Here is a 23,784-nt window from a genome sequence, read left to right on the forward strand (position 1 = left end):
AGAAGATTGGATGAGAATTTTTGAATTCCTTATTCGAGTTTTCAATGCGTCATGATATATCAAATTTCATCTCAAAACTTAATTTATCGGGTTTGAAAGTGTTCCTCCCACTCTATTCAGATTTTGCAGTGACATTCTCAGATACAAGCTTTCAACATGACTAACATAACATTATTAAAAACCATGACCCGAATTGATAGCAAGAACTATGCTATTTACAAAATAAGAATACCTTGATTCCTATTTATGTGATGTTTATCACAAACCTATCATCGTTTGCATCAGCAAACAATTTGAATGATCTTTAAGTTGCAAGCTGTCCTGCACCTGCAGTCGTAAAATAAATTAAATTTCAATACTAGGCTCAGCAGCTGCGAATTCTAAGTACACATTACATACAAGAACTATTATCGGTTATTATTAGTATTATTTGAAGAAATTTAAAGTTTAATTACATCATACAGAGAGCTCATCCCTCTGTGAAGACGTGAAACCTGTTTGAGTAGCGGTTTTACATCGATAGCTATAATGGTATGTTGTATTTACATGTTACATTACATTCAGGTACTTATAAAGACATTTTAATTTTAACCTATAGTTATGACGTATTTATGTGTATTTTGGGTTATTTTGTTTCTGAAATAAATTCCAACAAAAAACCCAAACAGGAGGTAAACTTGGACCCGTATTACGGAAAGTCCTCTCTGACTGTCCATCTCTCCGTCGCCGGACTACATGCTGCAACATGTTACCTCTTTTAATATTAACAACCAAGATTATTATTATATTAAGCGACGATTGTGTCTGTCATACATTTTTGGTGAGTGGCGAATAAGTTTCAGAGCGGATGGAACCCTTAATGTCGCATTTCCGACTCGGTTTCGCTTCTTCGACGAAAGATGTTTTAAACTTAAATACAGTGTCTGTTTGATACATTTTCTTATTAGAGAAATAACCCTTTTCCCGCTTTATCGTAAAGTATGTTTAATTAAAATATATGTATTAACTTTTGAGTCATGCAAGACTGTAAAAGTAAATAATGTCCGCATTCCGTCTAACGAAAATCGATACTAACATAATACCAATATTAAAACCTTTTTTGTAATCTTGTTAGTTATACTAGCTATGCAGAACTCTCGAGGTATTTTAGAGCAATGCATTGATTTCCATTGAAATAATTGTGAAGCATAGTCCACATGTCTTGAATAAACTTGAACTTAACGTGGGAACTGAAGGTCTGACACATCGACTTACAAGTGGTATTATAATGGTGGTAGAACTTCTACTCTCTACACCATGTATAGCGCTGTCACACTTCTACGGTAGAAGTGTGACAGCGCTATACATGGTGTAGACGTAGAGAGTCATCTCTCTTTCATACCCGCAATGATATTACTTTAAGACTTGGCGGTAGGCTATCTGTACCTTATTCCATACAGGTGCAATTTGTAGAAAATAGGCAATGTTTAAAAGTGAGGTTTTTTGTGAATAACAAGGATAGGTGCCCAGATCTCAGCCTGAGAGCTATTACTAACAATTTCCTACTCACTTTAACATTTGAAAACCATGGTATATGAAGAGGTTCACTGACTATCGTTTTGTACCAGATACCTTAAAAACTTTGCCTTTCTAATGAAAAAATGCTCCTCCCCTAAATGTGAGGTGTGTGATATGGTGGAAGATGTTGTCCATCTCTTAACGGAATGTGTCCGGTTTCAGGAAGAGAGAGAAATATTGATTAATGACCTTGGTCTAATTAAAAACAATGTAGGTCTGTTTCATGAAATATTAGCTGCGCCTTCATCTGATGCGGCCAAGAAGTTATATAGTTTCGTAAGTCTTCGTTTTGTTGTATAGATGATAGGTTTAAGAAGATATAGTTAAGTTTATGTTTAATACCTCGTGTATTGGTTTGAAATATTATCAGGTACAATGGGACTGCCATGTATCTTTGTACAAAAGTCCCTAAATAAATAAAGAGAAAAAAAAGGATAGGTGCATTGGTATGTGTCTCAAGTAATAAAACACACTGTCATATAGATGGTTTTTGGATGCTGGTAATCAAAAAGTCTATCAGACGAATTAAGCATTAACAAGATAGTAAAGGTCACCACGCCACACCCACTGTGTGCGTGATCCATGGGTTTGGTCCCGTATTTGTGAGATCCACAAAATGCTTGTTCTGAGTAGTAAATTAGTTTTTTTTTCACTAACATTCAATACGACCCTAGACAACATTGCAACAGTGCGTTTCGACTGTCATCCCATTCATACCCACACTTATTCATCAAGTCTTTGTTTTATAATTTCTATAGCCTTCTGTAATGCTTGAGTTATTAGTATAACGTGACGTTAGAATCAATATCAAAAGAAAAGCGGGACAAATAATGAACATGACTGTTCTGGAGTGTGCGTGGATTTATATGAACGAGGTGCAGGTTCAATCCCCAAGCAGGCGAACTATCAATGTGACTTTCTCAAAGTTATATCTACCTACTTTTTTATATGACCTAAGGCACCATAAAGAAAGATTGCAGGAAAATTTCGTGAGGAAACCAGAAACGCCAATATTGGAATCTGAAATTGCCAACTCAGGAGATAGCGTGGTGACCAATGCTCAAAAAAAATATTTTAATAGGCTTGAACCCAACAGAGGGACATATATACATAGGCTGGTATTATAAACAACAAGCTATAATATAACGAATGGTACAATTCATCTATGCGCGTTACTATGTTTGCGTGCGATTGACAGATAGTCTTTATTATGAAAGCTTAAATTTGTGTGACAGTGACACACTAATGAAATCTGTATCAGTACATAACTTCACTGTACACTCACTAAAGCTACCCACACATTGCGCCGTACGCAAAGATAAGTCGAATTGAGTTATAATACCCAATTATTCGCCACAATTATATGAAACGCGTAACGTTACGCGATACCGGCGCAGGCGCAACTCTTGAGTGTTGAATTCATTAGAAGTTAGAACATAACGTCCGACGGTCCGATACAATTCGTAACTGTTCCGGTTTTTTAACTCATGTTTTTTTTAAGTATTGTACTTGCAGATGATTCAGTATGAATTCGTTGTACAAAAATTAATGGAATGGAAAGAAAGAAGAAAGAAAGAAAATATATTTATTTATGCTAAAAAAGTGACGCATACACACAAAAACAAATAAATTAAAATAGAAAATAGAAGGGGGAAAATATGCGTCATATTAACACAAAACGGCCGATGATCAGCATAATGCTGAGACCCTACACAAGTCAGAGCCCCAGCGCTGATTTTCAGCACCAGCCGATGCTGACGTATAACGGCTATAGCCGGCTAACGGTGACATCACTAATTAATAATGATAAGAAAAAGCTGGAATATAATTATATACACACTAATTATAAAATTAAAATGTTAGTAGTGTAAAAAAAAAAAAAAACAGTGGTGACATTAGGAATAGAAGAACTGAAAACAATATAAAGTTGTGCTATTAACTAAGTATTCTTTATTGAAGGGAGTTTTGATGAAAATTGTTTTTTTTTTTAAAGTTTCTTTCTTGTGGACCCAAAATAATAATAAAAAAATATAGTATTAATACAGAACAATTAAATGAATTATTATAAATGAAATAACCGTCCAAATCTACATACATAAAAGCAGACAAAACAGACATAGTAAAGACAATGGCGAATCTAAAAGGTTCCATATACCATTGAAATACGGAACTCCAACTAATCTGATTCACCTTGAGATATTTACAAGATTATTCACTTCAAATATCTTTATTTTGCGGAACAATAATGTCACACGCATATAGTCAGTTAATCCCACGCTGTCTACATATAGCATTAGCTATATCATAGGAGACCACATACCAGCGTATCTGACTCACGTGACGTAAGCAAAGGTTACTGTTCCATCGGATATGTTGACAAGAACTTGATATAAAAGCTGATTTAGAACGACTTAAATCGTGCAACTTGCAATACATTGCTGGCTATGATACATGACTTTTACAACCAGTGGCGTGTGGCTCCGTAATGTATTGCAACTCGCACGAAATTTCCTCGCATCTAAATGAGTCGTGTTGTTCACAGCGTGAGAAAATTGTGACAACTTTGTAGACGTAAAAGAAAAGATATTGTTATTCGACACGCTTTTCTATTTGGTATCGGAGTGCCATGACACTGCTGTCTGATTGTTTGATAACATCGTCTCGTCGTTATGTTAATACATGGAACTATAATTAGCATTGTAGTCTACTCATTAGATTATACTAACGCTATTTTTGTTTTTCACTTTATTACTTGGTTCATTATTTCTTCACGGAAACATACGGGAAGCTACTTTATCCAACGGGGCTCTCCTGAAACGCGGTTGGTTTCACAGACATTCAAGTCAAGTACACAGACGCCCAGCCCATGAACATGCGTGGATCACACAAATGCTTGTTCTACGTGGGGGTCGAACCCGCGTCACGTCGCGCACATTATTTTTGGCGTGTTGGCCTTTACCTCTTGGCTATCTGTGTAAACATAAAAAAGAGAACTGTAGGCAAACGTAAAAAAGTAAACTTCTGAACGTCCGATCAGTTTAATGAGATATCAAAACTACTTATCACGATTGGGACTTGTCACGCATAATATTTAAAACAAAATCCATTCATCTTGGCCTTTACACGTAGACAGTAAGGAACTTTTGCATTGATTGTATTGACAGAGTTTAAGAAACCTGCTGGTTTTCAATCAAAACGCAGTTTTCCTCTTTACATATTATTGACACCTTTGATCATCGAGGACGGTCATAACTATTATAGAGAGGTATCATGTCTCGATAATTAGCGACTAGGTGTAGCATGTTGACAGGTTTCAACACCGGCAGAATAGGCCATTGAATGTATGCGACCTCCTTAGATAAATCAACTTATTTGCGTGCCTACGGGTCTATGTACTGTTTCCGGCTAGATTTTTTCACAAATCTCTAAGGTATTTCAATTCTCTTTGAACCTAAACAAGCAAATAAAACAAGGTTACCATTACGATTCTGATTAAAAGTCACAATAAGATCAAAATTTGTAGCCAGATTTATATTATTACTTATTTCCATTTAGCAACTTACAAATCCAATTATTTATATCTCTAGAAGGTACTTAATATTTAGTAGGGCAATAACATTGACCGAAAAAGATTTCTCGAAGTACAAATTACAATCTGACTTGAACAAAAAGCGTCATTGATTGGCGTTGTCCTACTAACTGACACCTCTGTAGATGCTTGATTAGACGTCAAATGAAGCTGCGTACTTTGTACTCATTCAAACAACAACGGTGTCTGACGTTGGGCTGTGTTAATATTTGATGGTATACAATCTATACTAATATATCTATACTGAAGGTTTGTTTGTTTGTTCGAACGCGCTAATCTCAGGAACTGCTGGTTCAAATTGAAAAATTATTTCTGTAATGAATAGACCATTCACCGAGGAAGGTTTTAGGCTATATACTATCACGCTGCGACTAATAGGAGCGAAAAACAATGGAAAGTAATGAAAAAAAAACAGTGAAAACTATTCATCTTCGAGGGATTCCATTCATAAACTCCTAACTTATATCTTCTAACCACGCGGACGAAGTCGCGGGCAACAGCTAGTAATTTATAAGACTCTTTAAATATACTACTGGGTTCCTTCCTCTATGAAGAAGGATTGAAAATTTTATGTCACGGGTCACGCTTGTTCAATGAGCCTTGGTAATTCCTGAATACAGTAAAAGTATTTATGTGTTTTTATAGCGCTTAAACTACTTAGCCGTTTTTGATAAATTTAGCTTTCTTTTTGACGTTATCTCAGTAAATAGCTCTGTCCGGACTAATTACAAGACTTTTCAAGCGAGCATAACCCTGGACTAAACACAAGACTTTTCAAGCTACCAGCCATAGCAAATTTATTATCACCGATTCTTTATTTTAATTTATTTCCTAAGTTAAAAAATCCGAATATTATAATTATAAAATTATGTATACATTATTTGCAATATGCTGAAAGGTACTTTTGCTGCAAATCGATATTTACACAAGTAGTAGGTATTTAGTATTTACCTGTTATTTTTAAACGAAAGAAGCACGTAGGCTTCTTTATTAAAAAGAAAACATTGCTGATAAGTGGAACGAAGTGAGACTGATTGTTGCTCAGAGATTTCATTTTGATTGTGTTCTCTAGCTCTTTGTTTAGTTGTTACTGCGTCGCAATATAATAAGCTAGGTAAATGTCAGCTGACGTTGTAATAACTACTTGTAAGTACGTAAATTATTTTTACCTTACTAGACTTTTTTTGTAAATTGTAGCTTCCTAAATAAAAGTATAACATTTTAAGAAATATTTGACGTCATCTGCGTATAAAACTAACTTATTCTGCTCATCATCAGATGGACCTGCCTCTTAACGACTGTTGTATTTGTGGCATTAAAGTGCCGCTATATTCCTTCTAGTCGCTCGTATAGCAACTGCAAGTTTTTTTTAACCCCTTCGCAAAAAGAGGGATGTAAACTGCAAATAAGTTTGACGTGTCTATCTATGGCATCAGAGCTCCCGAACGCATGAATCGATTTCAATTTAGTTTGTTTTGTACAAGTTAATCATGTGGTTCTTAGACATGGTTGATAGAAAAGTTGTTATTTTTTTTATATAAATTTGTTATTTCCCCGTCTTCGCATATGCAAAAGACACCGTCTACCGACAACTCGACATTCAAATTGTGAGGTAGCGTAACCTTCATGACATAATTCCCATCATATTAGGACTTAGGACATTAATATTAAAACGAACTTTAACGACATAATGAAAAACAAATGCGAAAAAGATGATAGTGCAAGACGCAATGTAAAATTACTATACACAGTTAGAAAACTACATAGTATTATTTCTATTGTCAACTATTCACACGATAGGAAATCGTAAATTATAATAACATTACAAGAATTAATATACAGGGATGTTATGGAAATTATATGGTTGTCATGGCAACCGCAGTGACCCCCCTCCGGGCTGTATGATGAGCACTTTGGATTCAAATTGTTAGAAATAAACATACACATTGATGTTTCAACTTCACGACATTTCTTAAGAGTCGTTTGTGCAGTTAGTTATGTGCATTTAAATGATGCTTAGACTTGAATAAACTTTAGCTCGTAAAATTTAAAAGGTTTTCTATTGAATTAGGTACATGGGCCATTTCACTATATAGTGAATTAATTGATTATTTTTCGATAAAAATTGTTAGAATAATTTTGATTAATAAATTACACTGTAAAGTCCGATTTTTAATTCGAGGCAGTAAAATGACATTTCCAGTGTGGCCGGTTTTTAATTCCAAATAAATAGTGATGTGTCAGAATCGACTTAAAAATTAGTCGAGCTTACTTTTTTTTATTCAGATATCAAATTAGCTCTGTATAAAAAAAATATATTTACGACAATTGATCAAAAGACATGCACGGTGACTGTTTTTAAATGTAAAAAAAAAAAAAATTAATTTATTAAATTAAAGCCAAATGCGGTGCTGGTATAAGATGAAGCACCTTACCATGCAAGAAAAGTCGAGCGCATCCAACTCCAAACTGGATGAATTCTGACATTATGCAGTGGTTGGATGAAAAACTAATTTATAATAAATAATAATAAATGCGGACAACATGACATACATTGTTCTGAACCCAAAGTAAGTTGCGAAAGCACTTGTGTTATGGAATTCAGATACAACGAAGCTACCACAAACACCCAGACCCGAGACAATGCAGAAATTTGAATTTTATACATTGACCCGACCGGGGATCGAACCCGGGACCTCACAGCTAGCGACACCTTGAAACCGGTACGTACGCCACTCGACCACGGAGGTCGTCGAATTTAATATCAACTTACAATTATAAAAGCTCAATTAATAGAAATAGTAAATTTTTGATACATAATAAAATAAAGCATGACTAAATGTCATCGTCGTAGTAAGATTTCCAAACATCACTATTGTAGCGGGTCACCCTTTTTTGTATAAATGACAGTTGCAATTGTCATTTTACTGCCTCGAATTAAAAATCGGACATTAATTTCATGGACAGCAAAAAATCAAAAGTATATTCTTTTCTAAAATTTGAATATGTTGCGATGTGTCTTAGTTGCTAAAATCTCAGTAATTAGACTTTTATATATCTACGTCCGATAACCAAAATAAAAAGAACATCAAAAACAAAACTCTAAAAATTTAAAACCTGACGTTCATATTTCCATTTTAATAAATCAATTTGAAATACTAAATTATCTTAATTTAATTAATGTTATATCTAATCAATGCAACAAACTTTCTAAACCGCATTTCGAACCATTTTATTGCACTTTCATTAATTACTCTATTAACGTCAATGGACAGAATTAATTAGTAATATGTATTATGTATTTATATCGGTTTTCTACATACCCATGTGTATAATTTGCATATTGTTATGTTTTCACTTTCCTTGGCACGTAGTGTATGCAAAATAGTTAGACAGCCTTCTTCATTACGTATGTGTTATCAACCAATATGTAAGCAGAAAGCCATAAAAAAAAACTTATTGAAAAAGGAAGATTTTATTAGCATTTGTATATTGTTATTTTCATACATAAGGCCTCACATCAACCATACGGAAGAAAAAAACAAAAAAGAAAGGTCCAAAGGACTAATAAGCGAATGATTATTGTTAAATCCTGTCCCCTTATCCAAAACTAGCTGTTGCCCGTGACTTCGTCCGCGTGGTTAAAAGATATAAGTTATGATTTATACCTGCCCTGTTTTTCAACATTTTAGATTGTATCTTCGCTCCTAATAGTTCCAGCGTGATGCTACACTAAAACCTTCCTCGATGAATGGTCTATTCAATACAAAAATAATTTTTCAATTTGAACCAGTAGTTCCTGAGATTAGCGCGTTCAAACAAAACAAACAAACTCTTCAGCGTTATATGCCAAATAGGAGCTGAAGCGGTCGCCATGGCCGAAATCGGTCGGATTCATTCATAGACATATAGATTCTAATAAAAACATCCCTACTATCGTTCATAATCATAACTTAAAAACCTTGTACGAAAATTGCGCAAGCGCAAAATATTATTCCATTTCATGGAATGTCGCTATAACCGGCACCGGACGCCAGTCAATGAAAGGAAACGTATTTAAGATATAGTACACCGGTTAATTAACTATTTCCTCGATTTAAACTTGTATCTAAACCTCAGCCCATTCATTAGCTCGAGGTTTGAACTTTGAGCTAATATCTAGTTACAATATAAACCTAAGTTAAGTACATAGGCATGGCTGCTTTAGCCGTAAGATACTTATTTACATTAGTCATGATTTCCGTTCGTTTTCCTTGAGAAATATACAAGTCATAAGCGTCAGTCACAATCAAATAACATGTCTAGTTTATTGCTTTACGTACTAGTAAAATACGTGTTAGTTATTCGTAAATACATGTGTAGAAATCCATACGATACATATTTCAATTTAACAAAATTACTGATTAAGAATTATTCCTTTTGCAAATGTCAAATCTACAAGCTTTAGAGGTCTCTACACTTCTTGTTTCCATAATTATTTTTCATCTTAGGATGGCAGACCCTTTCAATACTTTTTATTTATATCATAAATAGATAGGATACCGGATAGCGTTTATGTATGAAAGGGAAATACAACAACTGCAACACTTTGTCTGTACAGATAGCCGAGTAGTAGAGGTCTCTACGCAAGACACGTGCCCACGTAAGACAAGAATTCATGGATCACACAAACGCTTGTTATTCATACGCCGGGAGTGTTCTGTGGCATGTGACTTATATCAATGTAATACCCACCCGCGACGCAATTGTTAAACGTGCGGGTGTCGTTATGACATGACAAAAGAATTGTTTGGTGGATTTTTACACAGATTATACAAAGTTAAGGATTGTGGAATGTTAGCCCCAACCTATATACGAAATTCATAAATGCGACAAACTGTAAGGTGAACACCACTGTAACTATGATAACATCTTTTTGCAACTGTTTTAAAATAACTGTGTATATATATAACCCCATAGATTAATCCTAACACCTTACACGTCAAGTCACGCGATCCTCTAACGGCTGAACAACGGTAAAGCAACTTAGTTTCGCGGCTTCTTCAAAACACTTTTAAGCAACAGGATATTTAAGTATTAATTGCCAAATTAAAATGATTACTTAACGGTCACAGTTTGAACCTAAGGAATTTATTTACACATTCGGGTCGAGTTGTTAGGCTTTCTATAATACTACAAATATGCCAATTTTTATCGACTTAAATATTGTATTGTTTTTTGAGTTTCGTAAACAAATGGTAAAACTCTACAACTAGGGCTCTGTTATCTGTCTATCACCAGCCTGTTTCTCAGGTACCGTGGTAACTAGAGAATGAGTTTTTACAGTATTTCTAACTTCAAGTAGAAGGTAAGGTAAGGTCATAAAGATGGTGAGCATTTATTTCTAAACTTATTTATACGAAACTCTCGCACCTGACCGGTATTTATTGTTTATTTTTCTTATGGCAATCTGCTGATAGGGATACCACATATGGGTATAATTTATTTATTATTTAAAATCGATACGTATCCCGAGAGTGACATTAGAGCCAAGGAACATCACTACGACTCACAAGTCAAGCGAGATGTTTTCGAAAGGTATGAAATTGTTTATTGCGAAAGAGGTTGATTCACAAACTTTTTGCTTATAATTCCGAGTTCCAGTCGGTCCAGCTGCAGTAGGTCAACAGGTTTTTGTTGTTACCATGGTATTTTAAAGATACAAGGTTAAGTTTATTATTTTAAGTTTCGTTTAAATGTATCTTGTGTTTCAACGTGAGTTTGGTATTACTTGGCTGTAAGCAAAAGCTTTTTTTTTTAATATTTACTGTACCCGACAAGTCCCATAATTGCTATTAAGATTTGTCTATTGTAGCACCTAAATACATATATGTTACATTATGGATAAGCAAATAGAAATTTAGTTTTAAGATTTATTTAATTAATCGCATCAGTTACATTTGTAGCTCAAATCGTGTTTAATTAAATAATAAAAAAAAGAGATATGTACGAACGGGGTTATCAACCTCTTTAGCGAAAAACACTGAAAAAAAAAAACAAAGCATCCATAAACAACTTCGAGAAAACTTACAGTTGGCAGCCCTAGCATAGCAAGTATGTATCAACCTACATAGATGTCACTGCATACAGCCGCGCACACTTTCGCGCCATTGGCATTGCATTTTATTTATAAATTTTATCACAAAATAACGTTCCTTTTACAAAAAAAAAAACAAGAAAGTTGCAAATTTCACGGATATACGCAAATGTCATGTGAAAGTAAGAGATACGATCGATTTTATTTTGGTTTTATAGTGTGTATGTACGAGACAACTAGCGACAGTTGCATGTTTATTAGTTTAATTTGTAAATATGTGTATAGACACAACAATCTGTGACAGTGAGGAAGCAAACAGTAAACAGTAATCTTTCTAACAATCCATGTAGGTTTGGCAATGGAACAACCTTTGTAATTTTACGCAATTTATAAACCCACTTCAAAAAGGAGGAGGTTCCCAGTTCGCCAGTATTTGTGTTTTATGTTTAACTAGATGAACCGATTTTGTTGATTCTTAACGTAAATTAGCTGTCATTTAGTCCTATAATTTTTTTATCAAGTTTGGCCAAATAGTTTTTTTTTTGTTCGAAGTCATCAGTACGTTTTTGTATTTAAACAATATTATTTATGATTAATAGCTCTCAATTCGTGCATGAATTAAATTAGGAACTTAATGCAAAGTTACTCGATTCTAATTAAAGCGAAACCCACAAATACCCTCAATAATTGTAAAATGCTATCTCAAAACTTCAAAGAATTCTTATCGTAATAAATTACATATTTCATAAGTTCCTTCCTGATTCATTAATTCATTACAAATTGCTATCGAGACGAAAACTAACTTCCTATAAAACGTAACGTAGTACGCGCGAGTGAATCGATTACAAACCTTCATTACTCGATTCATCGTTTGTCGATTATATTGTAATTATCGATCATCTCGCGAGATTTAGTTCAGTAGGCAATACTTAACTGTGATAATATGTACGCATAGCAATCTGTTAATGAGAGTAAGAAAGTATGCAATTAAGTTTTTTCTTTGAGAGTAGAATATGTTCACGTTCAATTGATCAGCCTTAGGAATCGATATTGGTTCAACTAGAATGATTGAGTGAGTGAATGTTTTAATCACTAGTTATGTTACTAGTACTAGAATTAATTTCAGTTAATTCATTCTGTTTGAATTTACTTTCGTTGAACCTACATATTTGATTCTAAACGTCGCGGTCGAGATCCCGAACATTGCTAAGAAAAGTCAGCAATATCTGAATCTCAAAAGTGGAAAAATAGGTCTGAGTACTCACTGTTAGCCCGTACCGAATATTTGTCCCTCCGATTGAATGATTCTGTAACAAAAAAAAACAAAACATCTAAAAGAGGAAATCACTTGATTTTTATGAAAGCCGTACATTCGTAACGGTCATGCATGCGAACCTTCGTAACTTCGCGTGGCAATGGTATGCATCCCAATGTGGAACTAATTCCTTTACGGAAACTTACGTCAGTAGGTACTTACGCACGTACCTTCAAATTGCGCCTTGCAGATGTAACAACTACTACTTTCTTTTACGAGGAAAGTGAGACTTCGAGACCTCGAAGTTTACTTTGTTGACATTCCAGATCATATTACAGTCTAATTCCACGTATTTTGCTTAGTAACGACTTAAAATGTAGCCGTCTTCATCCTACAAAACCAAAGCTGCATTAACGAAGACAGTATCTATTTCTCTATTGGCCGACTTGTTAACAAAATAGACACAACTAAAACTAGACATCTTCGATCAGATAGGCACGTCGAAACCATTGCAATGAAGCGGTTAAATGAGAGAGGGGGCAGAGAAAATTGCAGTTCACTTCCGTGCCTTTAGATTTCATGGACTAACAGTGTGATCTAGTCAGTACGTTCCAATCTACTTTGTTTATATTTGAACTAAATTCCAAGACTAAAACTAGGGGTCTGTTCAATGACTGTTCTAGATGCTTGGTGAATAGTGACTCAGTGTTCTTAATAAGTTAATATCTGTTAAGCTGTATATAGCGCGTTTAATCTTCGCCGCGATGGTGATAATCTTTAGCCTTTTGAGTTTAGTATCAGAAGATATGTTAAATTGTGAGTCCCGGCTGTTATTATATAGCTTGACAGTTGTTACAGGTAGTCAGAAACTAGAAAGTCTAACAACCAGTCTTACTAAATGGTATCGTGTTGCCCAGATAACTGGGTTGAGGAGGTCAGATAGGCTGTCGTCTTGTAAAACACTGGTCTTTAGCTGCATCCGGTTACACTGAAAGGCGAATTTAGGAAAATGCTGATGATGATCATGATTTCTACCAACAGTTATTCTGGGTTATGGTATAAGTAGGAGGGTAACTTGTTTTTATGTTGAAGTCATCAATCAATCCTCCATATTTTACATTACTTGCTAATAGTTGCTAATCATCAAAGAATGCACAAAATCCGTCAAATCACTATTGCATTATTATTAAGGTCATTGTAATATTTCTAAGTGATGCTTATTGCCTATAATGAAGTAAATTCCTAACTGTAAGCTTTTATCGATCTAGGCTCGACAACAGTATTGACAGTCTCTTTTACGACTACAACAAGGTTGCCTCAAGCTTTCAGCTAAACTATAAATAAACTGCTACTAAATTTACTCCTAACATAGTTGAGTAGGGGAAAAAGGTTTGTTATTATGAAAAAGAAATTAAAATTAAATAAGAGAATAATTTTCCTGTTTAAGCAACGAGTCATAATTAAAAATCTCTTTTACCACCACCATTTTTTAAATCAAGTAAATAAAACCCCACTGATGAGTATGATCTCTCAATAATCATGTATTGAATATGAAGAACCGATTCATTTTTTGATTAGACCTCTGATTCATTGAATAATGATATGTATTTATATGCACAGAAGCAATATTACATTAAATTCGTTGTATAATCATTTAAAGAATTGTTTATCGAACGCAGTCGACAAAGACAAATTACCCGCGATTAGTTGAGCAACAAGACTACTACCGAGTAAGTACCAAGTTATCCGGTTTTTTATTGCAATATTACAAAACAATGAGCAGCTACAGTGATGCAATCGTGATGAATATTCAATCGATTCCCAGCCCTAGTCGATCTCTCATCATCCGTCAACAACGAAATATGAATTGATTATTTCTTTCATTTGATTAATTTATCGATTATTGATACACAATATATTCGATGAGGCACAGCTGCATAGGTTTTGCAATAGAAAACAATTAATCAAATAATTTAGTTAACTACTTAAAAAGGTGAACGATCTAGGGTGTTTCTTTCTAGACAAACACATTAAATAAATCAACGACTAATAATTAATATTTCAGTAGTATATTAAAAAAAATATTTAATAATTTTTATTGTTGTTTTACATTGCTTTTTGTTCGAGTTTAATTTAAACTGAGTTTTGCACAAAAAACACACCAACTTTTTGTTTACCATTTTGAAGTACATAAACCTATGGAGCATAGAATCGAATTAATATAACCTGTTTGACGATAAGAGAATCTTTCATTAACATAAACCTACTTTATCCATGTCTTGTCTGAATGCATGCTTAGATGTGCTGTTGTATTATTTGCATATTTATAACATTGAATTTGTATGTCTTTCAATGATATTACTAGCTAGGCCATGTCCATTTTTATGAGCGGATTTTCCGGTTAACGTAGCTTATGATACTCTAAACATCATCATACATAATCACCCATATCAATTGACTGCACGGATAGACGAGCGATAAATGTAAGCGTGCCAAGGAAACGGTGCGCGACGTATCGCGGGTTCAGTCCCTGCGTAGGACAAGCTCTTGTGTGATCCACGGGAGTTACGTGTTTCGGAGGGTGGATAGTGAGAAAAAATCTTCGTCCCGCGCCTGATATCTCACCGGTCATGTTGAATTTCCATCCCAGTCGACTATGAAAGTACCGAAAGTACGGGATCAGAAAGTGCGTACATTATGAATTTTATTGATAGATATATTATGAAAATGTCTGTCATCTAGCTAATTAAAACAGAGGTATACCCAAAACTCTTACTGTAACATAATTTCAACAACAAAACTACAGCCGACTTGAAATTAAAACTACTGAGATAAATATGAAAATATTTTATGTGATCAAATGGCAAGTGCACCTTAAATAAAAAAAACTCCTTTTTGAAGTTGTTAGAAAACAAAGTAATACGCTTAGATATTTACTGTTAAAAAACTACATACACCAAGTTTTATACAGTATTTAAGAATGTGTGAAGTGAGAACTAATTTCATTTCAAGCGGAAAATAATGGTGAGAGATTGCAATCAGCTATAACCATAAATGTTTTGAACGTAAAAGTAGGTTCCAGTAATTAAAACATTTAATCTTAGTTTTCACATTCAATCAACGTTAGAGGAATTGATTCACAATCTGTTTTACACTTTACAGCTTCAGTTTAGCTTATCCGAGTATCTTGATGTGTTTGGACAATTTAGCGATAATTCTGCAAACGAATGTCGTTTGTTTAAGTAATAAGTCGCGCGGGTGTTGTATGAGGTGCAGTCACGACAACGGATGTGAGACACAGTCATTGAAACGCACGAAATGTTAAGATCGTGTACTTTTAATAATTATTTATAATCCCAGAATAAAAATCAAGGATTTTGTTTAGCTTCGGGTGTTAATCTTGCAGCTAAATATTGGAGAGAAGAAAATCTCTAATATTTAGCAGAAAATGGTATTGAAATCTTAAGCAGGGAAGACATTAAGGAGCTCGCAAAGTTGGCCACGTAACTGGGTTGAGGAGGTCATATAGACAGTCGCTCCTTGTAAAACACTGGTACTTAACGGCATCTGGTTAGACTGGAAGTCTGCTCAAACTAAGTTGGGAAAAGGCTAGGATGACGAGAAGACATTATCAGATAACTCATCAATTTTTTTTATAAGTAAAGTAAAGATCCCGCCTTATTATCTTGAACTAAATCGAATATTACTTATGTGAATAAAGAGATTGGTCAAGATACAACAGTAGGAAGTAAATAACTTTCTTGATATACGTGTAACAATTAATTACCGTTGTTACACTATCAAACATTAAGTAAGACTATAATTTTAATAATATATTATGATACATAAAATAAAGTATCGCAATAAGGAACCAGGTATTCACGTTATAAAATAAATGCGCAACGCAAGGAGCGACGGGTAAAAAGTAAAAAAAAAATACTGAGAACAGTGTGGAAGCAGGATAGCAACACGGCAGAGAGCGGCGTCTCTTTTACACAACTGCAATAATATGACTTCAAGATGTCGCAGTAGGACTCCTGCTTATAAATAAAGTTATAATACATGAAGTAGGTCAAGATTACAATATGTTTATGCAACTGTTACCTGAAGGGTGTAAAGTTCATAGCTAGTTCACAGATCACATTTTAATTTTATTTTACTCGCTAGTTACCAGTAACTCATTTTTCGTGATCCAGGCCATGACGCCATTGTAATGTTTATCTGACGTTTAATTTTAAAATGGTTGTTGGGTTGGGTAGCCCATCAAATCAGGACTAGGTCCGTGCTGGAGGGCGAGCTTATGTTCCACGCGCGCCTCAAAGGGACCCACCCATGGGCTGATGTCTTCCGGGCCCCTGGTATTATCCAAAAGGCTTACCTTACCGTGCCCTCAGTACACAAGAGGATATTTGTGTCATGCAGTTTCTGGCTACCGGAAATTTAAGACAAAACTAAAAATACGTTATATCTTTAGATTGGTAGAAAACAGTATAATGGATGGACAATTTCATTTTCATACAAGATAGATACACAACAGAAATTTTATTGTTTTAACAAAAACATCTTACTCATCATAGAGGATAATAAGCATAAATACTGCAAACGCAGTAGAATTTGAAAAAGGTACTCAACCATCACCAATATGGCAACATTTCTTCCATTATTGTCACTTTCGAAGACCATTACCAAGGCAATTCATCACTAGCCACCAAGATACATATGTTCCTCTTCCAGTCTACTAATTAATCTGTATAAAAACATCACCTATATCAATCAGACACCTTTTCCATCGGTTCGAGTTAACATTTTCTCTCTTTAGTCTGTTAAGCCGTGAAGACTGTATTCGCAGTATAATGAATGTTGAACATTAACGCGAACGATCGTGGTAGGGTTGCCAATGGAGAAACATGACGATTCCCATGGAGGAATATAGTAAAGTCCAAGTTTAGTAGAGTTCAGAATACAAAAGAACTAATTCAAACAAAATGAAGGTTTAAATAGTTTGGAAGTATTCAAATTCAAAAAATATATCAATAAATTATGATATTTCATAGCCGTTTAGTTTGTAGAAAGAGGGCAGTGTCCAGACTCTACTGACTAAACCTGAACCGCCGTGCAACGTCCCCCGCATTTTGGCCCGTCCGTGGCAATGCGTAGCAGTTGATCACGTATCATGACATTTTCATAGCCCTCCTATGTAACTAAAGATAGTCAAGAATGCGGTAATGGTACCTTTTCACGGTTACAATTATGAAAATTGTGAAAATAAAATTACCATCATTTTAAATCCGGAACTCTTTATCATTTACGATATCGGCAATCTTATTTTCAAATAACGGCTTGGAGTAAGAGCGCACGACGGCGCTACACCTCCCGATTAGTATCGGATGAATGCACATCACAACTGCTATTTAACGTAATTGCAGTATTAGTGGCTGCAATCGTGAAATAATACGTTTAAAGAAATATGTCTTCGAGTTATGAAATACACGAATACATATGTATGTGTAACTTACACTTTTGTGTGAGCACGGCAGTTGTTTGATGTGGATTTAAAATAGTTGAATTTATTTTTCAGCAAAAGTATGGCTTTATTGAAAATTAAAATATTATTTGAAGGATATATTTGGATACTTCATTGTATGTGTGTTGTAGGTGTACATCGCCTTTAAGCCTTAGCCCCGCCTTGCCGCACTCACTCGAATGTCATATACAATCGTAATGTGCAATAGAAAATACTCAAGTATTATGAACACAGGATATGACATTTCGTTTTGATTTATCACGAGACTTTAACCTGTCATCTCCATACATTCGAGCATTTTCTATAAGCACTAACGATTTTCTAATATTTCTTAAAATATCTTGAAGTGACGGTAACCCACTTGGGTTTTCCGTCCTTCTTAGATCTACAAATATTTTATTTATTTATAATAACAAACATAAACTTAAAATGCATTGAACTGACAATAACGAATTTCAGATCATTCACGATTGCGTGAGGAAAATGCGTTCTCCTAATTGGTGATTGTAGACATTCATTGTTTCTTACACATCATAATATGCAATACATTACAACACTAATTGACAGTTAATCTCATTTGCAATCCGTTATGCATTTGTTAAGTCAAATAATTAATTTATTAAGTAATGTTGTTACCGTATTTCGATGAATTTAACAATATACTTTCAATATGTTGTAAGAGCGATAGTCTTTACGCTGTAATTCAGAAATTCCAACGTGTTATGAAAGAGACGTTTGAAATAAAAAAAAAAGTTGAATTCAAATTTTGTAAACGTCGTTGTAATTTTCCTTGGTAACAAAAGGAGGTTAATTAACAAACTCCACAACCATCTTTCCAAATTTGAAATTGGTATATAAGGTCTGGACTATTGTCCTACCTGATTTAGGGTTGGTTTTATTAGACCCTTAGGCACTGGCCGGGAATCTGCAACATTCTTATCGAAAGACCAAGCACCGGAATCATAATATACCACAAATTCCGAAACCCAATTAACCCAAATGAGAAAACGCACCAAACAAGCAATATATACCCAGAAACTATTGAAGTAATGCGTGATTTGATGACACAGTTACCTTGACCGAGCGTAACCTCGTGTGAACTGCATTAGCATAAGAATCGACCAGAGAACGATACTCATCTCGTTCACATGTCTGTGTCTCGCGGGTCTATATTATTATGTTGATAGTTCAACTCGTCTTTGCACGCGGGGATATGTGTGCGTGCAATTGACAGCGATTGTTTATTCTGGAAGAATTACTTTGTGTGACAGTCCAAACGCTGATGGCGACGCTGTGTTAGGAATGCTGATCGGCAGAGACATGAAGCTTAGTCATGATGAGCAATCTAAAGGAAAAGGAGGTGGAATGGAACAGTGACATACAAATGAAAGCTGTATAGTATACAACGTTGTATATTCACACGGGTTACCCATACGGCGCCACGCGCAATCATGAGTTGAATTAATACATAACACTTTTATTCAAACATTGTCATCATGACGCACACTTATTCCAAAACTGTCACTATCCAAAATTTCGTAATATCGAGATAATAACGCCATCAGTTGATCAATTTCTAACTAAAAAGAGCCGCATTGACACTTTCTTAAAAATGCCAAAAACTACTGCTAGATGGCAGTAGTCTCTTTTGCCACTAAACAAAATTCCCCACCCCGCGCAGTGCTAGACTGACGCTTAACACGAAAACACGTGTCGCCCGTACCAGAATAGACCGTTGTTGAGCGACAAACCGACACTTTGGTCATTAAGTCAGTTTTTCGGTGCCATCATTGGTAAGTAGTTATTTTTTTCTTACTCCAAAGTGACATTTTTTGTTTGGTTCACATTTTGCATTACGGTGACTTTGTATTTAAGTTAGTGGTTTGATACTAAAGTGACACTTTTTGTTTAGTGTCAATTTAGCCATAAAATGGTAAATTTTAATCGAGTTGTTTTTAAAGAAGGACCGTCATTTTACGAATAATGTCATTTTTGCGTTTAATTGATTTTGCCAAAGAATAAATGGACCCTAATTAATTACAAAAGTGTCACTTTTGCGATCATAGTGATAACATGAACTTACGACCTTTATGATTATAATAACCCTTTTATGATAATAATAGGTATATTTTTTTTAATAAATCAATTTGCATACGTAATCTTTTTTTTTTGATAGTGATGTAGTGTTTCTATTATTTTAGGTTTTTTTAAAATGCATCGAAGAGACAAATTGTTGAAACTCGCTCTGGATCTTCAGGCAGAAAATAGCGCAGAACCATCGACCTCGCAGAAATCTCGCAGGGTAAGCTGCTCATCTTCTCAGAGTTCATCTTCCTCGAGCAGTTCTTCGTCTTCAAGTAGCGCTGCTTCTACAATTGGCTCCTATGTTTCGGGGTCAATAAAATCTTCAGATAACATTTACCGTCCCATCGCCAATTCACTATTACAAAGAAAAGTATTTGAATCTTTGCCAAGCACATCTAATCTACAAAAACATGTAACTAATCAAACTGAATTACCAAGACAAAGATCATTAAGCACCGGTTCTAGGTCTTCTACCCTTTCTTCAAGAGCAGGTGATTTTTCACCTGACGATAATGATTCTGATTATAACCCTGTCCCTGATAGAATTATCGATGAAAGCTCTGACAACGAGCAAGAAAATTTAATAATATTACCACCAAAGAAAAAACGGAAGGGTATTATAAATTCTAAAAAGCTAATAGCTAAACAATTACGTAATTCAGGCAAAGAATACGTTTCTTTATCAAAATCAAAAAAAAATGTGCCCCAGAGAAGCATGGGACCGCCTTGTTCAGAACGATGTCGTTTGAAATGTTTCGATAAAATTAATGATGGTGACAGAACGATTATTTTTGGTTTATATTGGGCAATGGGTTGTGTTACTCGACAACGGGATTTTATCAGTAAGAACTTGACTGTTATTAAACCAAAGTATAGTTACAAAAAAGAAAATAGCAATCGTAAACCAAAGCATGGTTTCCACCTAACAGTAAATGGTAAACAAATACGGGTGTGCAAAATATTCTTCAAAAACACTCTGGGGATTAATGATAGACCTATCAGAACTGTCTTAGAGAAGTTGTGTGATAGCGGAATGGTAGAATCTGACAAAAGAGGCAAACACGGAAATCAAGTAAAAGTTGTTGATGAAGTGATACAGGGTATAAAAAGTCATATTGACTCCATTCCTCGTATAGAAAGCCACTACTTAAGAAAACAGACTAGTAGAGAGTACATCGACGGAGGTAAAAGTTTATCTGATTTGTATAGAGATTATAGAAAACTCTGTGAAGAAGAAGGAAAGCCAGCTGGCGAAATACACACTTATCGTAAGATATTTCACAAAGATTACAATATCAGCTTTTTTATTCCAAAAAAAGACATGTGCGAGTTTTGTACATCTTACGAAAATATGAGTCAAATAGAAAAAGAAACTAACGAGTTGAAGTATCTAGAACATCACACAGAAAAAGAACTAAGTCGAATTGAGAAAAATGAAGACAAACAAAAGGGGCAAAAAAGTTACGTGGTTGCATGTTATGATTTACAGGCGGTTTTACCGCTTCCTATGGGTAAGACCTCAAGTTTCTACTACAAATCAAAGTTAAATGTATGTAACTTTACGATTTGTGAACTTAACAAAGACAACAGTTATTGTTATGTTTGGAGTGAAGTAGATGCTTTGAGAGGAGCCAATGAAATTGGCTCATGCGTCTTAAAGTTTATTACAGAAAAATGTCAAACAGTCGATGACCCGAATTTGGAAATTATATTTTATTCTGACAATTGTTGTGGTCAACAGAAAAATCAATTTATGTTTAGCTTGTACATGTATGCTTTAGCTAATTTGTCAATTAAGAGCATTACCCATAAATTTTTAATATCGGGCCACACTCAAAATGAAAATGATAACGTTCATTCTGTAATAGAAAAATCTGTTAAAAAATTTCTTAAATCATCTCCAATTTTCGTTCCTGACCAGTACATTACTTTAATACAGACGGCTAGAAAACGAGGTAATGCATACAATGTCAACGCTATGTCATATTCCGATTTTTATAATTTAAAAGATTTTGTTCAGCAATGTGGCATTAAGTTTAATAAAAATACTGATGGAGATGCAGTTAGACTATCTGAAATTAAAATAATAAAATTTGTCAAAGAAGATAACGGAGCAATAAAAATATTTTATAAGACTTCGTTTACAGAAGATCATTTTTATGAGATTGAACAATGTAGACAAACACGGTCTAGGCGCACAATTAACTGTGTCGGGTTTCCTTTGAAACAACTGAATAATGCAAAACTGGAACTAACTTCCAGAAAAAAGAATGACTTAAGATCATTAATTGACAGTAATTTAATACCACGCTATTATGCTGAATCGTTTTACCGAAATATTTTGTGATTATTTTTTCTTTTTTATATTAACTTACAGTAAGACATCCTGTTTTATTGTGCAAAAGCGAGAGATGCAAGTCTGATTATGTGAATTAAGATTAGCCGAGAGAGGCAAGTGTGATTATGTGAATTAAGATTAGCCGCGAGATGCAAGCATGATAAATATTTTTTGTAAGACATTTTATGTGATATAAGAGTATCAGTAGCGCGAAGCTTAAGTATTGTTTTCTTCCCCTTCTGAAATCAAAGACTGATTAAAATGTAGAACAGAAGTTACCTCATAGAGAGTTTAGACTGATTGTTTAATAACAGATACCTAATTATTATTTAGATGTTTCCTTTTGAGATTATTTTTGTTTCTTAAATAAAAGAATGTTATTAAAATTTATTTTAATTATTTAACAGACAGTTAATAATTATTTCGTTTCTTTTTAATAAATATTTTATGTAGACGTACATTTGTTTTATTGATCCTATGACAATAACTGTTGCATAGTCTGCAGCGTCAAATTTTTTTACGCGAAAATATTTTAGATTTCATTAAAAGTACTTTAAGTAATTAGTATAGATTAAAATTTCGTAGTTATTAAACCTTTAAAAATTGAATTCCCATTCAAAAGTCGGAGTAAAACGACATTTTGAGATAAAAAAATAAAAATGTGAAAGTAAAACTGACACTATAACACAAATAAGGTAAAAACAATATTTTTCTATTCAAATTTTTTAGTTATTTTCCTCTTAAATATGAGATGTAATATCATGCTTTAATATCCTTGTCATCGAATAACGAAATTGTTCATCTTTTCTTTTCAGTGTACAAATTTCTTTAAAGAAAATTGTTTTTTTGCTCTCCTCACAAATGAGGATTTTTGTTTAGTGTCAGTATAGGTTTAAACGTGCGATGAATCATTATTTTAAATTGGTTTGATATGTCTTGTTAGGAGAAGATTACACGCTTTAATGTTTGTTAGGAATCGATCCTTTTATAAACACTTGGTTACAGAAATGAGGCTGTAATTACAAGAGTACATGATGTAGTCGATGTATAGTGCTTTAAAAGGAGTCAAGTACGTGTTAATGGCAGGGGAGAAAGTAGAAAGAATAGGGGTAATGAATAGATTAAAGCTATGTGCTTTAATCTATTCGTGGTGCGCATGGAAGGTATTTTCTCTTTTATTTTTCCAAGTATTGAACATATTTCTCCCAGTATAGCATCTACAGCTAATGGACAAGGTATTAAAGAGGTTAAAACCATATAAATAACATATATTGCAATCAAAAAATGCATTGTAAAACGAAAGGCATCGCTATTTATAACTCCGTCCATTGTCCAATAATTTCAGTGAAATCGTCAATAA

At 34.2% G+C, this 23,784-nt stretch overlaps 1 protein-coding gene across 2 annotated transcripts in view; it reads right to left on the minus strand.

Moving 5' to 3' along the window:
• Positions 1-23,784, minus strand: part of LOC113502335 (ATP-binding cassette sub-family G member 8) — a 61,926-nt gene that overhangs the window by 15,542 nt on the left and 22,600 nt on the right. The window contains exon 2 of one of the 2 annotated variants that reach the window (XM_026883871.1): positions 12,488-12,529. The exons of the other annotated variant lie outside the window; for it this stretch is intronic. The gene's annotated coding sequence lies outside the window, so the exon portion shown is untranslated. The remainder of the gene's footprint in view (positions 1-12,487; positions 12,530-23,784) is intronic. 2 annotated transcript variants of the gene reach the window in all.

The sequence above is a fragment of the Trichoplusia ni genome, chromosome 17 (genome assembly GCF_003590095.1).
Source record: "Trichoplusia ni isolate ovarian cell line Hi5 chromosome 17, tn1, whole genome shotgun sequence".
NCBI lineage: Eukaryota > Metazoa > Arthropoda > Insecta > Lepidoptera > Noctuidae > Trichoplusia > Trichoplusia ni.